The 21,757-nt window shown below is 36.8% G+C and overlaps 1 protein-coding gene across 1 annotated transcript in view; it reads left to right on the top strand.

Moving 5' to 3' along the window:
- Positions 1–21,757, top strand: part of LOC120414436 (G-protein coupled receptor dmsr-1) — a 161,151-nt gene that overhangs the window by 53,250 nt on the left and 86,144 nt on the right. Inside the window, exon 3 of the mRNA XM_039575621.2 lies at positions 20,263–20,322. The gene's annotated coding sequence lies outside the window, so the exon portion shown is untranslated. The remainder of the gene's footprint in view (positions 1–20,262; positions 20,323–21,757) is intronic.

Raw genomic sequence — 21,757 nt, forward strand, 5'->3', positions numbered from 1 at the left:
AATTGATTTTCCCATCAATTGAACGGATCTCTCGAGGGGATTGAAAACTTGTTCCTTTTTTTCATGTTGCTTTACTTGCTCGCGGGAATTTGGTTGAAACTCTGGAGTACATTATGCTCCGTTGGGCTTAATTAAGTAAGCTCTGTCTTGGACTGTGTATCACTGTGCGGTGCGATGTAAGATAATGAGCAGTTTTACGTTAATTATTGAAGTTCGAAAAAGACACGTTAAATGAGCGTTTTGAATGTAATCGCATTAATTTGCTGTGATGTTGGAATTAAAACAAATTATAGAATTTTTCGTTCAGAAAAGAAAGGCTAATTAACAATTAGCGATGGAATTCATTTGTCCCCAAACTGCTGATATTAGAAGAGATTTTTTAAATTTTCCTCACTTAGCTACTAAATTGAAAACAAAAAAAAAACGCCTGAAACGATTGAAAAGTTATGTTTGGATTAAAGCAACATTTTACGTGGATATTATAAAGCCAAAGGCTTGAATTTCACGACAATTTCAAATTTATGGTCGGGGTGGCAACCTCACCGTGTCACGATTGCCTTTTTCAGGATGGTGTGCAACTTTCAATCGGAATTGACATTCCATTTTTTTTTCGTTCATTCTTTTGCGTCTATAGTGAAAGGTATCGCCGGAGATTCGCCGGTCGTAAAAGTTTATGTTTTTCTATTCAATTTTTCTTTTCATCATTCAGCGAGCGACCGATACGGTCGGCAAACATTAAATTAAATTCTTTTTATCATGTGCTGCTATTTGGGTATCCTTCTATAGCACGAAAATTTGAATGGGTTCTGGGCATGTTAAAGGGTGGTGCAGCATTATGCGAAATTTAAAATCAATTGGTGGCTCGCTTTGTAAATATTACATCGTATTAAAAAAAAATGCCTGCAGATCAAAAGTTTTCAAATTTCCTGAAAATCTGTGCCAATAAACATTATCCTGCGGGTGTCTGTTGAAATAAAATGTCCACAACAATTTGAATCCATAGGGGTATTGAATTATTTATTTTGAAGTCCTGCACAGGTTTTGATTTGAAATCAGTTTCAGGAATTTTACAGTTCAAAAGGAAATTATTACAAATTATCATTTTTTTTCACATCAACTGACTGATGTTGACATCAGCCATTCATCAGTTTAAAACGTTACTGCATTCACTGCCCGTGTGCAACATCAATGAACTTGAATTTCCGTTCAAAAAAAAATTGCCCGACGGAATGTAAACAAGTGCGGAAGACTAACATAGCCATGTGAACAGAAAACTCTGTTTACGATACAAACGTAAACAGTTGGTTTCAGTTCGTTCGATCGATGTACTGCTCTGGGAAAAATTCTCGATGGTTATGAAGTACCATTTCAGATTGATTCGCTTTGATTTATGAACGTTACATTTTTTTCAATTAGGGTTTTTAACTCATTCAGATAAGCTGCTCTGAACTGCCGCACACAGAATTTCATTTTTTTAATTGCGGTATGTTTTACATGTTACCACTTGTTCATGATAATGCCATTTTTTCAGTCTCAATTGAGGTAAATCATAAAAGAGCTAATATTAAACCTCCCTTTTTTACACCTGCTAAATCTACACTATTTACACAGCACTAGAGTGTATGCTTTAAATCATTTTTTTAAGTTCAAACTCACGAGTTGCTAAAAGGCTAACTCATGAACCTATTGCTTCCAGACCAAACGTTACGTGAAAGATGATCTAACTTTCGCCCGCGTTTTCCAGATGTGAACTTCGAGATTGGGATGTTATTGTTTGGTTCTTATGCAGGTGGCACCAGCTCGAGAGCAAACAAAGCGTTGATATTTTACGCTCACTAGATGTGTGGCGTTTTAAAACACTCGTGAACAGTTCAGTACTAACAGTAAATTTATAAACATAGCAACTAACCGATCGTTGGAGCGGAGAAAAAAACCAGGAAAAACATGGTGTTTAGAGGAATTTGCGCTGGAATCTGTCACGGTTTGTGGCGTTTGGTGCGGGATTGTAGCGGAAGCTTCTCAACACGTGACAGTAACACGTTGCGAGATGTAAATTTCCAAGGGAGCAATTTCAAAGGTTGGAGGATTTATTCTATCAAAGTACGAAAATTCCCGAGTGAATCATCAAACCTTTGTGCTATAGGTTTGCAATGCAGGAATGCTAATCTGGAATTCATAAAATATAAAATATCAAAACGACTCCTATCCTTACTTGTAAGCCTTGAAGAGAAAGAAAATATCAACAGAAGAACCAGTTGACAATGGTGCAGACAGATTAGATTTTGCAGATGTTGCTTGCTATCACAAATAGGTATAATGGCTGTGTTGTAACAAAACTTGCTGACTAAAGTTGGAGTCACCATGATATAAAACAGACAAGTTCCGAAAGTATTATGTTCAAATGCCGTAAATCTTGATTTCTTGGTCTGTTTGTTCTTTTAGCATTGAAACATCATAAATAATAAATTTATCAATTGGTCATTTTCATCAGACATTTTACTGCTCTTAATAGGGAAATATCATCTAACTCCAGCGTGTTTCTATTGTGCCATATCAGCACATTGACGTTCAATTACAGCTCAAAAAAGCGTTTTCAATTGAAATCGAGCTCAATAGGAAGCGAGCAGGCAAGTTTCTATAAACAAAATTACAAAATAAGTTGTTTAAATAGTGAAAATCAGGCAATTGGATGGAGTTAGGAGCGAGTGCTTAACCTGCCAAACATGCGAGAATTTTCCCTAGTTTCAATTATCAGATTTCATCGAAAATAAAATTATTCCGGCTCAATGCTGAATAAACAGCTCGGCCATTTGGAATTTACCAATTGCTATCGACAGTTAGAACGATCCCACATCAACCAGCAACCTTGGCCACACACAAGCTATTTTCGACCGAACGAAAATAATTTCGTCGCCGTCGTGCTAACTTGTCGTACGTGCATTTTGGGCCAAATTGAGTTAAGAACGCCATTTTGTGCAGCTTTCGACCTTCACAGATCCCCAAAATTTGATTTCAGTCCTGAGATATTCAATGAAAACCAAAAAAGCTCCGAAATGTTTTGTCACTTTTCATATGAGTAGTTTCATAAAGTAGTTTCCATCTTGTCATGCTATCTTGGCACTCCCTGAAAATTGATGTAAATGCGACAATTGGCCAAAGGGATTTCAGTCAGAACGTGTTTGACGCACGTACAAGTTAGACTACCGTAAACATCGGTAATTATAATTCGGGACTGCAGCAACCAAATTCAACCAAACTTCGGGGCAAAGCACAGAATGGTTTGTTATTGTTTACATCGCGTACTCTCGTTTTTGTTTATTCAAGGTCAAACATTAAAACGCGTTTGTCTCGGAACGTCGAAATGGCGGGTGCGACAAGATAGCACGACGACGTCAATTTATGAAATCTACTTTGATATCACTCAGCAGCAGTTGACTGCAAATGGTCCGCTCGCCCGGCCAACTCTCGGGATGATCCCGTAAAACTATTAATTTACAAGCGTCAAATCACACCTATTGCTTCCGTTTCCACGAAGGCGGTGAAAAGGGAGAGGTTCGGTTTGGGGTGTCGACGGGGCCCTGATAACGAACAGCAGCTGGGTTCGTATAAATTTCCCTGCGCTGGATATTTTATAAATGGATCCGTTAATTAACGCTTTCCGGTAACCTTTTTGTTTGTCGGCTGGCGGGACCACAACCGACCAGTTGCTCTCGATCTATAGTCGGGTAGAACACCCAAATATCGTTAAAAATGTTTGGAGAAATAAATGTGCTGCGAAAAACTTTTTTTTTAATTACATTATGTTTTTGCATACTTGCTACTGCCATGCGATGGAAATAATACATCACATATCATCGCTGCTAGCATTGCAGCTTGGGAAGCATGCATCGTAGCTTGCGTGAAGTAAGTAACCGAATAAACCCTCTAATGCTTATTATTTTCTTTATCGAGGATTTTAAATTTAAATTTAAATTATATTAAATTAAATTAATCTTTCAAAAGAGTTAATTTTGTAAAACTAAAATGTACTGAAATGTTGGCATTCAGTGATGGCGGCTTTTTTTAAGTAATAAAATATACTAGATATCCCAACTGAAACAAACCTTCCTGGGGTGCACATCCCTTTCAGTATAGTTTACCGCAACGTAACGAGCAAAGTTTCACCAGCATCCCCATTAGAGATCGAATTCCCAATCATTCTGGCAGCAGTGACGGTGGCCCGTGTCATGCTGGAAAGACGAAACCCCGCGGGACTGGAAAACTATTTTTAGCCCTAACGCTTCAAAAGGTGATTTTAACGAGTTTTATTTAATGTCGCAGTTTTGGGTGGGTGTAATCTCATTACGATGTAGTCTAGCTCAAATTAATACATTATAGAATTTGTAAGGGTCTTGACAGCTGCCAGGGCAGCATGATTTTATCATGTCAGAAACGTTTATGGACGTCCCCAACCAGGGAAAATCAAAAGTTACCGTACATTATTTATCTTTGATTGGCTGTTAAGGTTCAAGTTTCAATTCCGGTCCCGGCTTGGAAATACAGCCGAATCCCTTCCATGCTTCCAAAGTAGCTTTCAATTTCCTCCCGAATTAGAACAGTTGTCTTGCCTACAGTAGCCAGCAGTCTGCTTTCAATCAAGCCAGTTCTCCCGGGATTATACTACAATACTCCATAGTGCGCCCAGCACCAGGCAGGTTCTCCTAGAAGCCCAGCATGAAATGTGAGTATGCATGGAAGGATTTATGTGGCACTTGACTCACTGGCCACGGGTCAAGCACACGCTAGCCTTTCCCGGTAATGGCCTCGGAATACGGGCTCGTAAAAAGGGCTCTCGCCCTGGCCATCATCATCCGACTCAACTTTGCTCTTCTTCTTAAGCTACTCCCACGGGAGTGCCAAAATTCAGATTCCAGAACGCCACCGGTCCGCCGTGGCAATCATCTCGAAATTGTGCACAATAAATTTACTAATCTTGGAGGTCCGATCTGGGGTGTGCGAAAGGGATTTTCCGCACGGTGCACGTTACATACGGGCACGGCCAATTGGAAAGTTTACTGCCGTATGGGAATGGTTCGGGTAATCAGAAAAAGCATGAGCATGAGCATGAGAGACCACCCATGGTTGCCCCTCCGTTGCTGAACAGAACCGTAATATCCATTCAGCACTACTGATCATAGGCTTCGACGATCTAGTGGTGTTTCCCTTATCAACAGCATGTATGAATGCGCCGAAAAGATAAAACACCATAATTGCTAAAACTAGATCAGTTGCGAATAGGTAACAGTCATTGGCCACCAACGGCGACCGCCATGTCATTTTGTAGATCTCGATTTTAAGGGACGGGGATGTTAGTTAGCGCAGGTTGCTGCTAGGGCAGCTGGTTTGCCCTGTGCTTACACCCCACGAGCGTCAGGAACCAGAAAATGTGTTAGGGTGTTTGGTCAGGATTCATCATAGAAGATCGTCAGCTGTGTGCTATCTTGTGACAACGACCATTTAGTAATATTCGAGAAAATCGATTTTCAATGTTTGATGATAAATATTTTCAAAACTATGAATGGTAGAGCCAAACTTTTTGAAGCAATCGGTTCGTATACTATCGCTTAACAAACGCTCCAAGTTTCAACTAATTTGGTTACACCAGTTAAAAGATACAGTAAATTATGTAATCAAAAATCTGAAAAGCACGTGTCACAAGTGTGTTTCGAAAGTAAAATTGTACTACGTGTCACAAGTGTGCACAGAATTGCCATACAAACTAAAATAGACTGAAATCAATAGTTTAACCGACTTAATTATTATATTTTCAGAACAAAAGATTGCATTGCCTTCAGAAAATGTGTATCAACAAAAATTTGTGAAAAACAAGAAAAATTTTCCACATTTTCCAACAACATGTATGACGTGTCACAAGTGTGCACGATCATTTTGATGACAAATTGGTCTATGTCACAAGTGTGTATTGCGATATCCGGGAAACGGAAGCAAGTTTCCAAAATCGGATTAAAGCATCTTGTAGTGTTTGTTAAGTACAGCAAAACGTCATCATTAACTCATTTTCGACCAAAATGGTCTATGTCACAAGATAGCACACAGCTGACGAGATGATGATGCGACCCAAAATCATAGTGTTTGTTGAACGGTATTATGTTTTTACGAGTTTTACATGATTGATGTTTAGCGGGGTACTGATTAACGAAGAGAACGACGTGTTACGATTTTTATCGAGCTTCGGGCAATCAGAAAAAAGTTTTTTTTTCTTTTAATGAACTTTCAACTACAAAAATATTGGACCTTTGTTTTTTACCCAAAATTTAACTATTTTCTTATCACCCTAATGCACAGTGGTCCAGATCGAAAAATTAAGTGAAAAATGGTAAAGTTTTGAAGGTCTCTCCAAAACTCTTCAAAAGACTTGTTGCAAACGATGAGGGGCAACTTTTGGCTTGGTTGAAAATTAAATTAAATTTTCAAAGAATATTTTGAATTTTGCATGGTGCAAGTTGTTGTAAAATGTGTCTTAGATGTTGTGTGGTAGTGCAGGAAAAAAACTTAGCAATCAAGGTTCATAACTGTCTTTTTTTCTGTATATTTTCCGTTACAATAGTTTTGGTGATATCGATTCCACCAATCAGTAATTCAAACGATATTCGATGAATCATCTTTGCTCACTAACGTTACGCAACAATTCCACCTTAACATGTTTTACCGCGTGTCAGTTTGTTTCGTTTAATTAAACAGGTGTCGTATCGTTTTCTTTCCATCTTGTTTCTTCGCATTCTGTTTGCCTGTTTTCGTTACACAATTTACGTATTAATGCATTCATCAGGTATCGAACGTAAACGACAATCGATGGAAATGGAATGTTTGACACACAACAGTAACATATTTGTGGGTGGCTGTGTTCACTGTTGGTGTGGTTTGTTTTGTAATTTGTCAAACCTCGATGCTTTGATGGGGCATAGAACGTATGGTGGTACGTTTGAACTTATTTCAGCGTGTTACCACAGACCAGGAACCTTTTTACCTTCTGCATGATCCACGTGCACCACGTACCATTGGTCGCATCTATCCAACCCACGTGCTATGGCGTTGTGGTCGAAACTGAATTCTCGGGGTGCTTCAATTTATATGATTGTTACTTCATTTCAATTTACAATCTGGAAGGCGCCTGGGACAATTGAGGCGGTTTGTCTCTATTGCATACACAGAAAAAAAGTTAAACTTTGGAAAGTTGAAAATTTGGTACGTTGAATAAATCCTCTTGTTTGATTAATTTTACTTGTAACTGATGAAAAGTCACCAAAAACTTTTGTAATATTACACTTGGGTAATTCTCCGCCAACTCACACAGCAGTTGCCCCGACCCCTCTTCGATTTGCGTGAAACTTTGTCCTAAGGGGTAACTTTTGTCCCTGATCACGAATCCGAGGTCCGTTTTTTGATATCTCGTGACGGAGGGGCGGTACGACCCCTTCCATTTTTGAACATGCGAAAAAAGAGGTGTTTTTCAATAATTTGCAGCCTGAAACGGTGATGAGATAGAAATTTGGTGTCAAAGGGACTTTTATGTAAAATTAGACGCCCGATTTGATGGCGTACTCAGAATTCCGAAAAAACGTATTTTTCATCGAAAAAAACACTAAAAAAGTTTTAAAAATTCTCCCATTTTCCGTTACTCGACTGTAAAAAATTTTGGAACATGTCATTTTATGGGAAATTTAATGTACTTTTCGAATCTACATTGTCCCAGAAGGGTCATTTTTTCATTTAGAACAAAATTTTTCATTTTAAAATTTCGTGTTTTTTCTAACTTTGCAGGGTTATTTTTTAGAGTGTAACAATGTTCTACAAAGTTGTAGAGCAGACAATTACAAAAATTTTAATATATATACATAAGGGTTTTGCTTATAAACATCACAAGTTATCACGATTTTACGAAAAAAAGTTTTAAAAAAGTTGGTCGTCATCGATCATGGCCGTTCATGGTCACCCGCGACAGACACGGACGACGAAACAAAGAGAAACGCAAAAAGTAACTTTTTCAAAACTTTTTTTCGTAAAATCGCGATAACTTGTGATGTTTATAAGCAAACCCCTTATGTCTATATATCAAATTTTTTGTAATTGTCTGCTCTACAACTTTGTAGAACATTGTTACACTCTAAAAAATAACCCTGCAAAGTTAGAAAAAACACGAAATTTTAAAATGAAAAATTTTGTTCTAAATGAAAAAATGACCCTTCTGGGACAATGTAGATTCGAAAAGTACATTAAATTTCCCATAAAATGACATGTTCCAAAATTTTTTACAGTCGAGTAACGGAAAATGGGAGAATTTTTAAAACTTTTTTAGTGTTTTTTTCGATGAAAAATACGTTTTTTCGGAATTCTGAGTACGCCATCAAATCGGGCGTCTAATTTTACATAAAAGTCCCTTTGACACCAAATTTCTATCTCATCACCGTTTCAGGCTGCAAATTATTGAAAAACACCTCTTTTTTCGCATGTTCAAAAATGGAAGGGGTCGTACCGCCCCTCCGTCACGAGATATCAAAAAACGGACCTCGGATTCGTGATCAGGGACAAAAGTTACCCCTTAGGACAAAGTTTCACGCAAATCGAAGAGGGGTCGGGGCAACTTTTCCCGATTTCGTGTGAGTTGGTAGAGAATTACCCACTTACGATATGTGTCAGGAGTGAACTGCACTCATCCATACAAACTTTGAGAAAAAGTTTTCGGATCATCCAAAACAAACTAGAACGTGACGGAAATGAACATTACTGTAATTTTTTCCAAATATATCATAAAACTCGGACTTAATGTTGCTTCTTTAAAACATCCACGAACACTCAATAATGCAGGGTTAACATATTTGATTGAAAGGTCACATGGTTTGCTGCTAAACGGGAATGCTGACCAAAGTCAGGTGGCATTTGCAGCGATGGATTTCATCAATTAAATACGCTTCAATAAAGCTCTATTTTAAATGCAGCACAGCAACGTGCACGCTAAAATGTATCAAATTGTTGCTCTTTGGTTTGAATTTGGATCTTGTTTTGGAATGGATTCAGCATTACAGTGCTGCAAGCTGGTCTGATTCGTATTTGCAAAACCACCGCACCCGGTAGTTGTATTTTGGTTAGTTCGAAAAAAGTTCATCAAGCTCAAAAAAAGTTCAAGCTCAAAATTTAAATTATGGTTTAATTAAGCTATTATATTTCAATTGCAATTTGCAGTTTTGAGATAAATTGAATTTAATTTCAATCTTGATTGAATGTGGCCACCAAAGTTATGCGATTGACCAACTATCCTTTAAATTCCAATCTGATGACATCAGTTTTCTCAATTTTCAACTGATTGTGGTGGTTTCAAAACAAACCTTCAAATTTTAATCCACTTTAACGTTGCTCTGAATTTCGTTTTTTATTTGTCAACGAACACGAACCTATCGTAAAGTCATTACCAAGAGTACCTCTTTCAGGGAAAATAGCATCTCAAAACCTCTGACAGTGACAACCAGATGAAAGCTTGTTGACAAGTGGCCGTAAATCTTTCATCTTATAACACTCTCCTGGAACCGATGCTTGCTGGTGACGACGAAACGAAGGTTTTTCCTGAGAACGAAAGCAAACACTCGCTTCAAACGGATCGCCCGATACTGACACACCACTTGAAATTTCGTTTCGGTGAAACACTCCTCCCTCGAGGGCATGCCAGTTTAAAGTTGTGCATGGGTCATTTCATCGAATGTAGTTTCATCGAAATCTTCTCTTTTGTTATGAATAATTCAAACGCATTTTGCCTTAACTAAATGAATTAGGTTTAACAACCCTTTCGGCGAAGTGCCCTGCTTCCGGTACAATCGATTCGTGCATTCCACGGACTCTCGGGATTATTGCTCATCTCATCGTCACTCTGTCAGCACGCGCGGTCATGCTGGAAAACGTCATCCGTCAACAACGCTGTGCTGTTTGATACTACGATTAAGCAAGCTCTAATCGCATTCCAGTGGAAAACCAACAAAAATGATGGAAAACTTTCGCCTACGGCTTATCGTTGCTGTTTCAGCATTTCAAGCTTCTTGTCTCAAGTTGTGTGTGGCAACCAGACAGAATGGATTAAAAACAGATGACAGACAAGAAGAAAAGTTATTTTCCAAGGACGAGGGATGATCTCAGAAGGGAAATGCTCTGGCAACGCATTGCAACAGCTCAAGAAAACAAAGTAATGCTTTCAATTTGGATTGGTTTTTACTTGTTCAGCGTAAGAATCAGTTGTATATTTTTCATCCTGGCGTTGGGTATTATCTGGTATTATTATTTCAAAATGTACCATTATTCGCTGGCACCAGCGCTGGTAAACAAATTAATCAAAAAAAAATGTGACTAGCTGGGCTTTTAATAAAACAAATTAATTGATTGAAAATGAAAGATTAGTAAAATTTCGAGAAATTATGAACATAAATAATGAAGAGAAAATGTTATAGAGCACTGGATCTACCAAAGGCGTAAAAGGGCTTAGTACACCCAAAATTCCGAGTCGAGAGAATCGTTCCCTCAAAAATTATTGAGGGCTCAGCGCCAAAACCGAGAGAATAATGCTGCCAACTCAAACCACCATAACAAATGAGTTCATTCGTTAATTGAAACAATCAATCTCCAACAAGCGTCATACATTGACATCTGACCACTCCTTGTTCACCAAGCTGTGGTGGCCGAGGCAGTTAAGTCATTGAGTTAGTATGTCAAAGGTCTCTGGTTCAATTCCCGTAGTCGACACTTTTGGTTTTTCGTTTTGACGGATGAACTTTTTTTGCAAATGAACCTCGATAGAATAATTATCTCGCCAATCTCGAGCTGTGTTCTCTGTGTCCGTGAATGGTGCCACTATTCTTTCGACTCGAGGCCATTATTCTCTCGGACAAGCGCTGCCCAGTTTTGGGTTTATGGAAAATTTATAAAAGCCTGAGAGTGTAATGATGTTAATTTATAACAACTTTTTTTTGTAATCAAAACACTTTTTACCGATGATAATTTTTTAGCTAAAACTATGAAAACGTCGGTTCCAGCCGTCTCCCTGCTATAAAGACAAACAACACTCCAAACCAAATGGTGATGGTTTGATTTTGATGATACAAAAACAGTACCAAAAATGGAGCTATTTAAAAAATCATTGAAAAACTACATCATATTATTTAAAAGGTGCCCAAAGAATGCACAAATAATTTTAAAAAACTCAATCAACATATTTGAAAACTTAACAAAATAATGTTTCAAGTGAAAAAGCACGAGAAGTAAGATTTATAAGGTAAATTCATCGATTATCTATTAATTCATGTTTTTAAACCAGTAGAAAATATCTGTCATGAAAAACTTATTTCTTGTTGTTTCTAAAACTGGTCACGGAGTCAAATTTAAAAACAATTTGAAGTTTGTGAGACATGGATTCATTTGACTCACTGTCCAAACACTTTTATTACAAAAATAAAACTGTTCAACAAAACAAATACATATCATATTTTTGGTTTATTTCACGATTTGATAGCTTAAAAAAAGTAAACCATTTTCTTTGAAGTTGTATGATATATTATTGCTGAAGAGCTAATAATTTAATTTATTTTTTCTTATGATTTTTTACAAGCAGTCAACCAATAAGTTCATTGTCGCACTCATTTTGACCTTAAATGTTGCTGTCTTATACAATTTTGATGCAAAATATATATCAGAACCAGAATCAGAATAATTTTCTATTAATTTAAAATTTCCCGTTTCCCGGGAATTTTGTAATCCCGGGAAATTAGACGCTCTAGTCATGTCTAATGTACCGTGCGTCTCCAGAAAAATTTACTGGGAACTTATTTCTATGGAGACAATTGAAATTTGTTACCTTGCTTACTTTTTTCAAAAGGTTCTATCTATGTAGGAAACCCATGGCACATTGGTTGTTTTGAAAAAGTAATCTAGTTATAATGAAACAGCTTTGCATTTTTTTCCCGAAAAAAAAACAATGAAATCGATTGTTTAATGGTTTACAAAATGTTTGAACTGAGGCCGTTGCAAACATTTTTTGAAGTTTATGTCCCTTGACTCTGTCCAGAGTCTTTGAATAAACTAAACTTTGAAAAATATTTGCAATGGCCTAACTTGTTGGAAGAATGAAAAAACTGACAAAAACTTTTTTTCTCAAAACTTGTAACTCTCATTTGTTTCGATTGTATCAACAAATTCTCCAAATTTGAGTATATTCAGAAATTGATTTCGAGTGCTGATACGGAATAGATTTGAGGTGACCCACAGTTTGATGATAAAATAAGCTGTTGACAAATTTGCTTGCAATTTTTTGTAAAAGTTGCTTAAAATCTATTGTTAAGTTCATTAGCTATATATATTTTTCAAACTGGTTGATGCGTCTTGGCTGATGCCAACATACCGGAAAATTATGATTAATCATGCTCCACTATGTGTGTGCCCTTTTGAAGGTCCTGCCGCGGACAGATCCTCAGAGGGTGGTTTTCAATTCAGGGATTATTTTGACAATTAGCCAACATTATGCTTTCACGGCACGTTTCGAATTCCACGCAATTCATGGCTGCAAGGTTTTGAAATGAGTGAGTGTGTGGGTGTTTGCGAGTATGTGCCTTTTGGAATTTAATTTATTGCATCCCACTTGCTGCACTTTACGATCCATCGTTAAATACCTACTTACCGCTTTACGTGATGGAAGCTGCCACGAGCATCACAGTTCATGAGTCATGAGGGCTAATGGCTCCAGGTTGGTCGTGATTTATTTGAAGATATTCGCACGGTGCCATCAGCAAATTGAAACGTTTGCTAGCTAAAGTAGGAGCATTCTAGAATTGCACACGTGCGTTTGATTCAGCGTCTTGTTTGAATAAATTAAGCAGCTCAAATCAACATTGCGTGACATGAAATCAGCTTTGATGAAATGATATGTTTCTGATTATGCATGTAGCATTTTTAATTAATTTGTGGAATGTTACCGCATTCGCATTATTTTTCGTATTTCACATCATGTAAAGCTAATAATCTCACAATCTATTTTCACTTAAAATTCATATGGAATAATTGAAAAATGTCAGTGAACCCGGTTGCATTATATCACTACCATTTCAATTTGAAACGGATTTATTGTGTGCTTTCTGAGGAGCTGGATAGAAACCGTTCTCTAGTGATTGCTTATTGGCTCTTTGTCAGAATCTTAATCAGCGAGCAACTCATCATATTTTCCAGGACGGATACATAGCCTTACATAAGCATCTAACTTACCAAAATAAGCCATCGTAACTGTCAGAAGTGAGTAACATCAATTTGAAAAGAAGGTTTTCACCGACCAACACATTTTTTTGTTGCGGATTCTCAAATGATTGGGATGGTAAAGCTAGAAGGTCTCCAGAATATCGTGTTGAAGCGTAAGTTTGTGTCCAATTTTGTTGCACGTTGTTATTTGGTATGTCCAGTCTAGCCACTCTTGTAGATTATATTCTAGTCAAACTTCTCATAACCTCATTTCGCTTGACGATCTTAGTGCTATCAACAAAGTCTCCAGACGAAACGGATTCGCCTTTCCTTGGGAAAGAGACCTTGACTGTGACTGATTGCAAAATGGGATTTTCCACTTGGGTAGCCCCACTGAATAGCGAGTTTATCTCCAAGCAAGCGACTTCCCATCATTCGACATATTGGCTTGACCAAAAACCATTCATACCTGTGTACAGTAACAGTCAATGAACTAGAGAACAGCAATGATTGGCTTTCTCAAATTTCCTGAGCTTGATTGTTTTTACGAACTGGCGGGGTTTTTTATTCTTGGGTTGTTGGCTTCCATAATGATTCATCGTTCTATAGTCAAGGTTCGTTCTGGCCGAAAACCCTATTTTTAACTCTTTCAGTGAATCGTATCGTTTGATTCGCAGACCCTTGCTTTAACCCAAAATTATGCCGCTCCGCTGACCAGAAAGATTTGCGTTACAGTTGAATTGGGATTCCACTGCCTCAATCGCTGAATCTGTAATATTTTGCATTCAAGTAGATTTTTTAAATATTCAGGTTTCAACCCGTTTGAGATGCTCTTCATAAAATTGACAAAAATACAAGATTTTAATTTTTGTTTTAGTTCAGCAAGCAATTTCTTCCCATACCGCTGTTTTTAAATTATTTCTAGACCGTAATATAATCTCATGAGCAGATTGTGACAAACATTCCGTTGAAACAGCGTAGCTTTCTTTATCAGATTTAAGCCCTACTTATTCATATACATTCTGCGGCACGATTTCAAATTCTGAGGTAAAAAACAAACATTCAGAGCTTCCTAACCCACAAGTACAACCGGTTCCATCCCGTCACGTCCCATGTATCATTCCTACGAGAACACACTGATTGAGGACCAAAAAGAGGCTTTAGCAGTGAAAATACACACACGTGCTATTCCAAACATTACGCGGTACTGGAACTCGTTACAACCCGGGCAGGTGGTAATAACAGGGATACTAACATTTCAATAACAAATCGGCAAGTATCCCAAAAACTGTTATTGAATTTTCTTGTGGAATTGATCCATGAATAATAGTTTGATAACAACTCTGGAGCAACATTTGAAAAGGGCGCATAAGCATTTTGACAACTGTAACTATTTTGCAAATTCTGAGCCAAAAGGTAACTTTTAAACGAAACCCGCAGTGTTAAGAGGTAGCTGAGGCGGCAAGCTATTGCTTCACATTTCGAGTTGTGTGAAAAAGTTACCTGAGGGCTCCGAATTTGCAAAATAGTTCCAGCTGTCAAAATGCTTATCCGCCCTTTTCTCGTGTTGCTCCAGAACTTATGTTATCATAAAAAAGTTTATTATTAAATCTTCTTGACCCGTCGATTTAGTCATTACAAATTGATTCTGATTTAATGTTTTGAATAAAATCTATCATCGATCATGTTTTTTCATTCGTTTGTTATGATTTTTTGTTATTGGTTTGTTATAACAAGAATAAATAATAACAATATCAGTTATTTTCAGTACGAATTCTCTGTCCTCTGAGTTATTATAACAGCTAATCTGGGCATCCAAATGACATGTTGAGATCTTGGTTGAACAGGTTTTGATCTTCTCGTGTTATTATGAGTTTGTAAAATCGTATCAAAACTTGTTATTCTTCAGTTATTTTCATCTGCTCGGGAAGCGCACACCTGTCACGTTCCGGATCGGTTGCTGTGGGACACGCTTTTCATGGACCGTTGCCGAAATACGCCACAGCTGGCAATGACATTGCTTTGCTTTTTGAGCACCGTAAAGTAGCCTGGCTTAAGTTGGGTTTAACCCTTTCGAGCCTGATGGGTCATATATGACCCAAATATCAAAATTTCCAAAACTAGCCTATAATTTTCGTATGGTCATAAGAATCATTTTCCCATCATTGACTAAAAAAATATTTTTTTGAAAATTCAGGCCTGAATGGGTTAAATCATCAGCAAAATTGGAATTGAGTCTTTTCCCTTCGACATTGCTAAGAATTTGAAAATGATGGAATCCAACGTAGATCAACTCATTTTACCTACAATTTTGTGATGCTACTTACGGAAAACATTTTATATGACGATACGGCACAAATACCGAGTTTCGCGGAACATCAAAGCCATCAGTTTGCATTATGAACGATCCGGTTGTTCGTACATTACATGTCTTACAAAATAAAAGGGGCTGATTTGGATTGATCTTTCAAGGGTATTATCCTAGACAGTTAACGGAAGAGTATAGTTTTTGGAACTCATGATAATGGGCTCATGAATAGGGACCTTTTCAAGTTAGGACAATTTAGAAAACAGTTGTTTCTTCATCGACCGAATTACCGTAATAGCATCGTGGGCGATCTTCAAATAAACATCAAACACTGGTACGCCAACGGACGATAATTTGCATAATTACCACATTAACAGTCAGTTGAGTTAGGAAGCATCGTTTGGATCAATAACGATGATTGCGCCATCGCTTTACGCTAAACACGAGCGGAATCCCTAAATTATTCCAACTTTTATACCAACTTTCAGACCTTAAAAGTGGAAAACGGTTCGATGGGCTGCAAGTTTCAAATGGCTTATAAATAAGTAAGTTGATTTCAATTATCTCCACGTTTTAAGAGACCATATTACCCGGCAGCAGCCAAATGCCGCTCAATTTTGACATCGAGCTGACGTTTTATATCGCCTTGTACATCCTTAAACGATGACGACTTTTTAAATTTATGGGCTTTCAGGTGGGCTCAAACGAGATGATCACCTCAATGTCTTGTGTTGCTCATAAAACAAGAAGTGAAAATGTTACGGACATTTGAAATCGATGGCTACTGTTTAAGGAGTAGTGATGAGAAATAAAATTCAAAGTATTTGTCAGTATTTCTTCGGGATCGTGCTATCTTGTCGCACGTCGATTTCCGGTTCAACTGAGGTAAGAAAAACCATTTTGTGCAGCTATCTATGTCCTATCTGCTGGCCTTCACAAATCTCCAAAGTTCGATTTTACTCCTGGGATATTTAACAAAATCCCTAAAAACTCCGTGCAATATTGTTACTCTTCATTTGACATTTTTTATGGATCCGGACATCACTTTCCTCAACATATCTGAGAACCGGCTTCATAAAAAGTGTATAGTGTATTCTTAAGGGCTCATAACTTTTGATGGGTTGTTATAACTTCAATCTTTTTTACTCATCGGGAAGGTTTTTCAAATACCTTTAAAAAAAGTCATTTTTTTAATATAACTATTGAAGTACCGCATAACGGGGTGAGTGATTTAATACGTACGGAATGCTATGGAATCATACTGATCATGTTAGAGAAGTGTACTTTGAACACTTCAGGAAGAATTTTTCATAAAATTTTGAATAGTTTAATTAAAAGTGTCATAACTTTCTCAATGAATATGATTTCGAATCGGAAAACGGAAAGCATTTTCGGATTCGTTGGACAATTTTCCGCTAGAAGGAGGTAAACTAAGTTTGTAAATGATAAATATTATGTGTTTTTGAAATAGAATTTAAAAAATATCTTCAAATTTATAGGCATTAAATTTTCATATAAAATGTGAAAACTTATGATTCGTGCTTCGAATTCTGTTAAAAATGCAACATAAATTGATAATTTTATAAAAAAAAAACTAGTTTTTACGATTTTCTGGCTTAATTGTGACATTTTAACAAGTTTACCTAAAATTTATTTGTATTTTGTTAAAAAGCTTATAAACTAATTAAACTAAATATAAACATTGATTCTTTTCTCAGAAACAATATTAATAATCCTATTGGACGTCAAAATACAATTTTAACATCTTAAATTTGATTTTTTACAAGAAAAACTATGAATCACCCCGGAATTCAAAATTAGAATTTTCAACGCAACTATTTTTTATGCACTAATGAAAAAACATTTTTTTTTTCAAAATGGTGCATGGACCTTGTGTGGCCTACCCCAGCAGGGGAATGTGGGGCAAGTGTAACAAACTAAGGAAATGTTTGGTAAAACTCAATGAAAACGTGAAAAATCGGTCGGATTTTTTGATAATCATCTTATTCCAGGTCTTGACTACTTTGATAGAACAAGTTTCTAAAAAATCCTGTTTTGTACTGTAAAAAATGATTTCAAAATTATGTGTAGAATTTCCGTACGTTCTACTCAACTTGTGGGGCAAGAGGAACAATGCATGAAACAACATGTTAATTTGCTAACACTTGAGCTGTTATCACTTAGACATATCATATTAGAATGTATTAGACACGTTTCTTTAATTTTTATATAAAATAATTATATTTTACTACAAATTTGATCGTTAATACGAAAAAATAAATTACTTAGATGGTTAATAGTATATTTTCATAATATTACTATGATTTGTATGGAATTTTTTTTAAACAATTGTTTATCAGTTTGTAAATACTTTTATGTATTTATACAATATGTTGTTGCAGCAATTCGTAATTTTTACCATATGGCCACCTGAAGTGTGCAAGAAAAAATGCAAATTTGAAAATTACCATCTCCGATTCTGCTCAAATTTGGCAGAGCTTTTGAGACTATCAAAACATGCAAAAATCCCGAATTTCATCCAAATCGGACCACCCCCTCCATTTTGTACCCTCCCAAAAAATCGTCTTTTTGGCGATTTTTGAGCGAAACCTCTATCCTCAAACGACGATAACTCAGGAACCACAAATCTTAGAGAGTCGGTCTTATACTCAATTTTGAAGGAAATTGGACGTAGAATCGATTTCCGCGATCAAAATTTAGAATAATATATGTTTTCAACCTGTATTGCGCAATTGAAAACTTTAAATGGCCGTATCTCAAAACAGCCCTATTTATTTTTTAAATTTGACCTCACCATCGTATTCCCCGTCCAATTTTACATAAGAATCACTTATCGACAGAAAGGAATATGTTTCGTTCCAGAGATATCGAATTTTAAAGTTTTAAGTATTTGAGATTACCTAAATTAGCTACAGCTCTGCCAAATTTGAGCAGAATCGGAGATGGTAATTTTCAAATGCTGTTCCGCTTCAGATGGAATGACCCATATTTAAATCCATATGGTACACTTGCCCCACCTGAACAAGATTTTTTAAAAGGTCTCAACAAAAATAACCAAAAGATAAATTATACCTTATAATAGGTGCAAATCGTTGGTAGGGAACCATTCACAAACCACATGGACACCTTAGGGGAGGTGGGGGGTTTGGCGATTTTCCACGCTCCATAAAAAAAAGATTTTATTTGTATGGAAATTGTCCACGATGGGTGGGGGGGGGGGGGGGGGTTTGAGATCTCCTAAAAAGTGTTAACGTAGTTTATGGATGGTCCCTAGGGACACTACTGATCTAGGAAAAATGGCATTTTGATAAAATTACCTTAAAAATGAACCTTAAGACATATTTTGGGCTTGGGGCTTTTAAATATTGTTTGAACTCATTTAAAAATGTGTACAGAGAAACCTCTTTTTACGCTATGCGTTACGTTTTACTGATTTTTCGATTTCTCTGGAATGACGCAACATTTTTACAATCTTTTAAAAGCCTTTTGTAGGTTTTGTTCAGATTAGCAAAACGCCTCTGAAGCTCGCAAAAATATTCTACGGCTTAAGAGAAATCGACGAAATATAAAGCGTAACGCCTCCACGTAGAAAGAGGTTTCACTGTATTGAAAAATTGATATTACGGTTCTCAAAATACAGATATGTACCATTTTGTGTGCCCAGCTGTCAAATCAGTTCAGAAACATGTATAGACGTACCAATTACACAAAATGGCTTCTTTGGTCGTGGAAAGGTCAAAGTCAAAAAAAGTCAAAGTCAAAGGCAAAACAAAAATACAAATAATTAAATTCCCATGAGGGTTCCCAAGAGGCTCTTCTGCATCAACAAAAAAATTAATTCTATATTTCTAATAACTAGAGTTTTTTTTAATAGGTCCTATAAACATATGAAAGACAATAGCTTATAGGACCTTTTCAAAAAAAACTCTAGATATCACCTCGATTTACGGTACTGTCAGCAGGGGTGACAATAGGGGTGAGATTGCAGAAATTTGTATGACTCAATCTCACCCCCAGACCCAATGACCAACCACCACAAAAGCGTTACTCGAAAATTACATTTTCTCATAAAAGGATTTTTTAAGAGGAATACATTTGAGGCCAACACGAGTTCTTTTCCGACGACGGACTTTTCATAGAAATATTTTTCTGTGATTTTCTGAGTTTTGACTTTGATTTAGCAACGTAGCAAATTGTGTTACCTATACTGCCCATGTTCGCATAAATGTCCCATATGCAAAAACAGCAAGCTGAGAAAAACGCATCTGAAGTTTGTCCCACACATAAGGCTACGTGTTAAGCTTTCGTGAAAAAACTGGATTTCCTACTGATTTCTAGAACAAAGTACTGGATGTTATAGGCTTTTCTGAAAGAGCACACGATTTTGAAACAAACTGCATCATTAACTAAAAAACGATGAAAATGCATATGGGACATTTATGCGATCATGGGCAGTATAGAAAATACAAAATTTATTGAATTATTGAATAATATACGAAAATTACCAATGCTTCCAAAATGTTGTCTTTAAGCGAAGTTAAACATAACAAAACTCTCTAAGCCTAGCTCTAAGCCCACTTTCTTGGAGGACTAACGCTCAAAATTTTCACAATCTCAGTAAATTGCTTTGCAGCTTGCCTCATGTTTGTTTCTGTTTGCTTTCCCTTTTCCAGGCCACCCTTCAACCGTGATTGGCCAGTGAAACTGAAAACCGTCGGATCCAGTTGATACAGGTAAATTGTGTTTTTTCTTCTCCTATTTTTTTTATTTGCGAAGGGATTTTCTCTCACTCTCACTTCTGAGGGGAAATGAAAACTCTTCAGGCGTTCTCCAACATAAAGCTGGTTCGCTGGTTTTCCGTTTTGGGTGGGCTCGTGGCTAATCTGTTTAAAGTCTTGTGGATAGGGCCTTCTCCCACAAAAAGCTATTTTAGTGATTATCGCTGGAGCAAAAACTGGTCCCTGAAGGAATTTCGACCAGTTTGCGTGGGGGCGGGTGTTTGTGGTTTGGCCCTAAATTCGGAAAACTTAATTTTCTGCCATCAAACGGGCTGCTAACTACTCAGTCGGATAAATAAACACCTTTCTCTGGGGATAGGAAAAAGGTCAACCAGCTGTGATATCTACTTTCTTTTCTCAGTTGCTTTTGGAACCTACCTACAATAATTTTCTCTTTTCAAACACCATTCAATTTAAGTACCTTATCAGAAATTGGGTAAGCTTATTTGTGATTCGCAAAATTAAAAGTGCTCGTAAACGCGAACAGCGTCTGATGAGTAATGATGAGTCGGGTGAGAAAATTATAAATAATTTTATTTTTTAAATGAGTCATTTGTCTTCCTGAACGTCCACGAAAAACGCATAGACTGCCCATGTTCACATAAATGTCCCATATGCAAAAACAGCAAGCTGAGAAAACCACATGGAAAGTTTGTCCCACACATAAGGCTACGTGTTAAGTTTTCACGAAAAAAACGGATTTCCTCCTAATTTCTAGAACAAAGTACTGGATGTTATAGGCTTTTCTGAAAGATCACACGATTCTGAACAAAACTGCATCAATAACTCAAAAACGATGAAAATGCATATGGGACATTTATGCGATCAGGGGCAGTAGAGCAATATTAATTTTTTTATTATGCAATCAGAGTATAATCCATATATGGTGATGGCAACTATCCACAGCAATATCAATTCCATCGAATACTTCCTTAATCCAGGAAAACAAACCCACACAAACACACATGTTGACATGTGGTTCGAGCTGTTATCATTGACAACAACACAGCTTGTTCTAACTTCACACATATACACACACACACCCAGTTTGGTTACCTCGGGGGAAAAACCAGGAAAATACACTTCCGCTTTTACAGCAGGCAAATCCTCATTATAGGATGTGTAAAGCTGTCGTCAAATTTAATGCTCATTGAGTTAATTTCCAAAACATATCGTGACATCGCCGGCTGCAAACAAACAAGGATATTTGAAGGTTTAGGGCAAAGTGTATTTTTGTTATAATGGGAATGAAAAATTAATATTGAATTATTTGCCTAAACAACTAAAATTTTCTCATATTGCTCTTTTTTTCTAATAAACTTTTCACACCAAACACCATTCCACGAAAATATAAATAAATCAACCTTGAGGCAATCATCACAGCTCACTG

This window comes from Culex pipiens, chromosome 3 (assembly GCF_016801865.2).
Source record: "Culex pipiens pallens isolate TS chromosome 3, TS_CPP_V2, whole genome shotgun sequence".
NCBI classification, from domain to species: domain Eukaryota; kingdom Metazoa; phylum Arthropoda; class Insecta; order Diptera; family Culicidae; genus Culex; species Culex pipiens.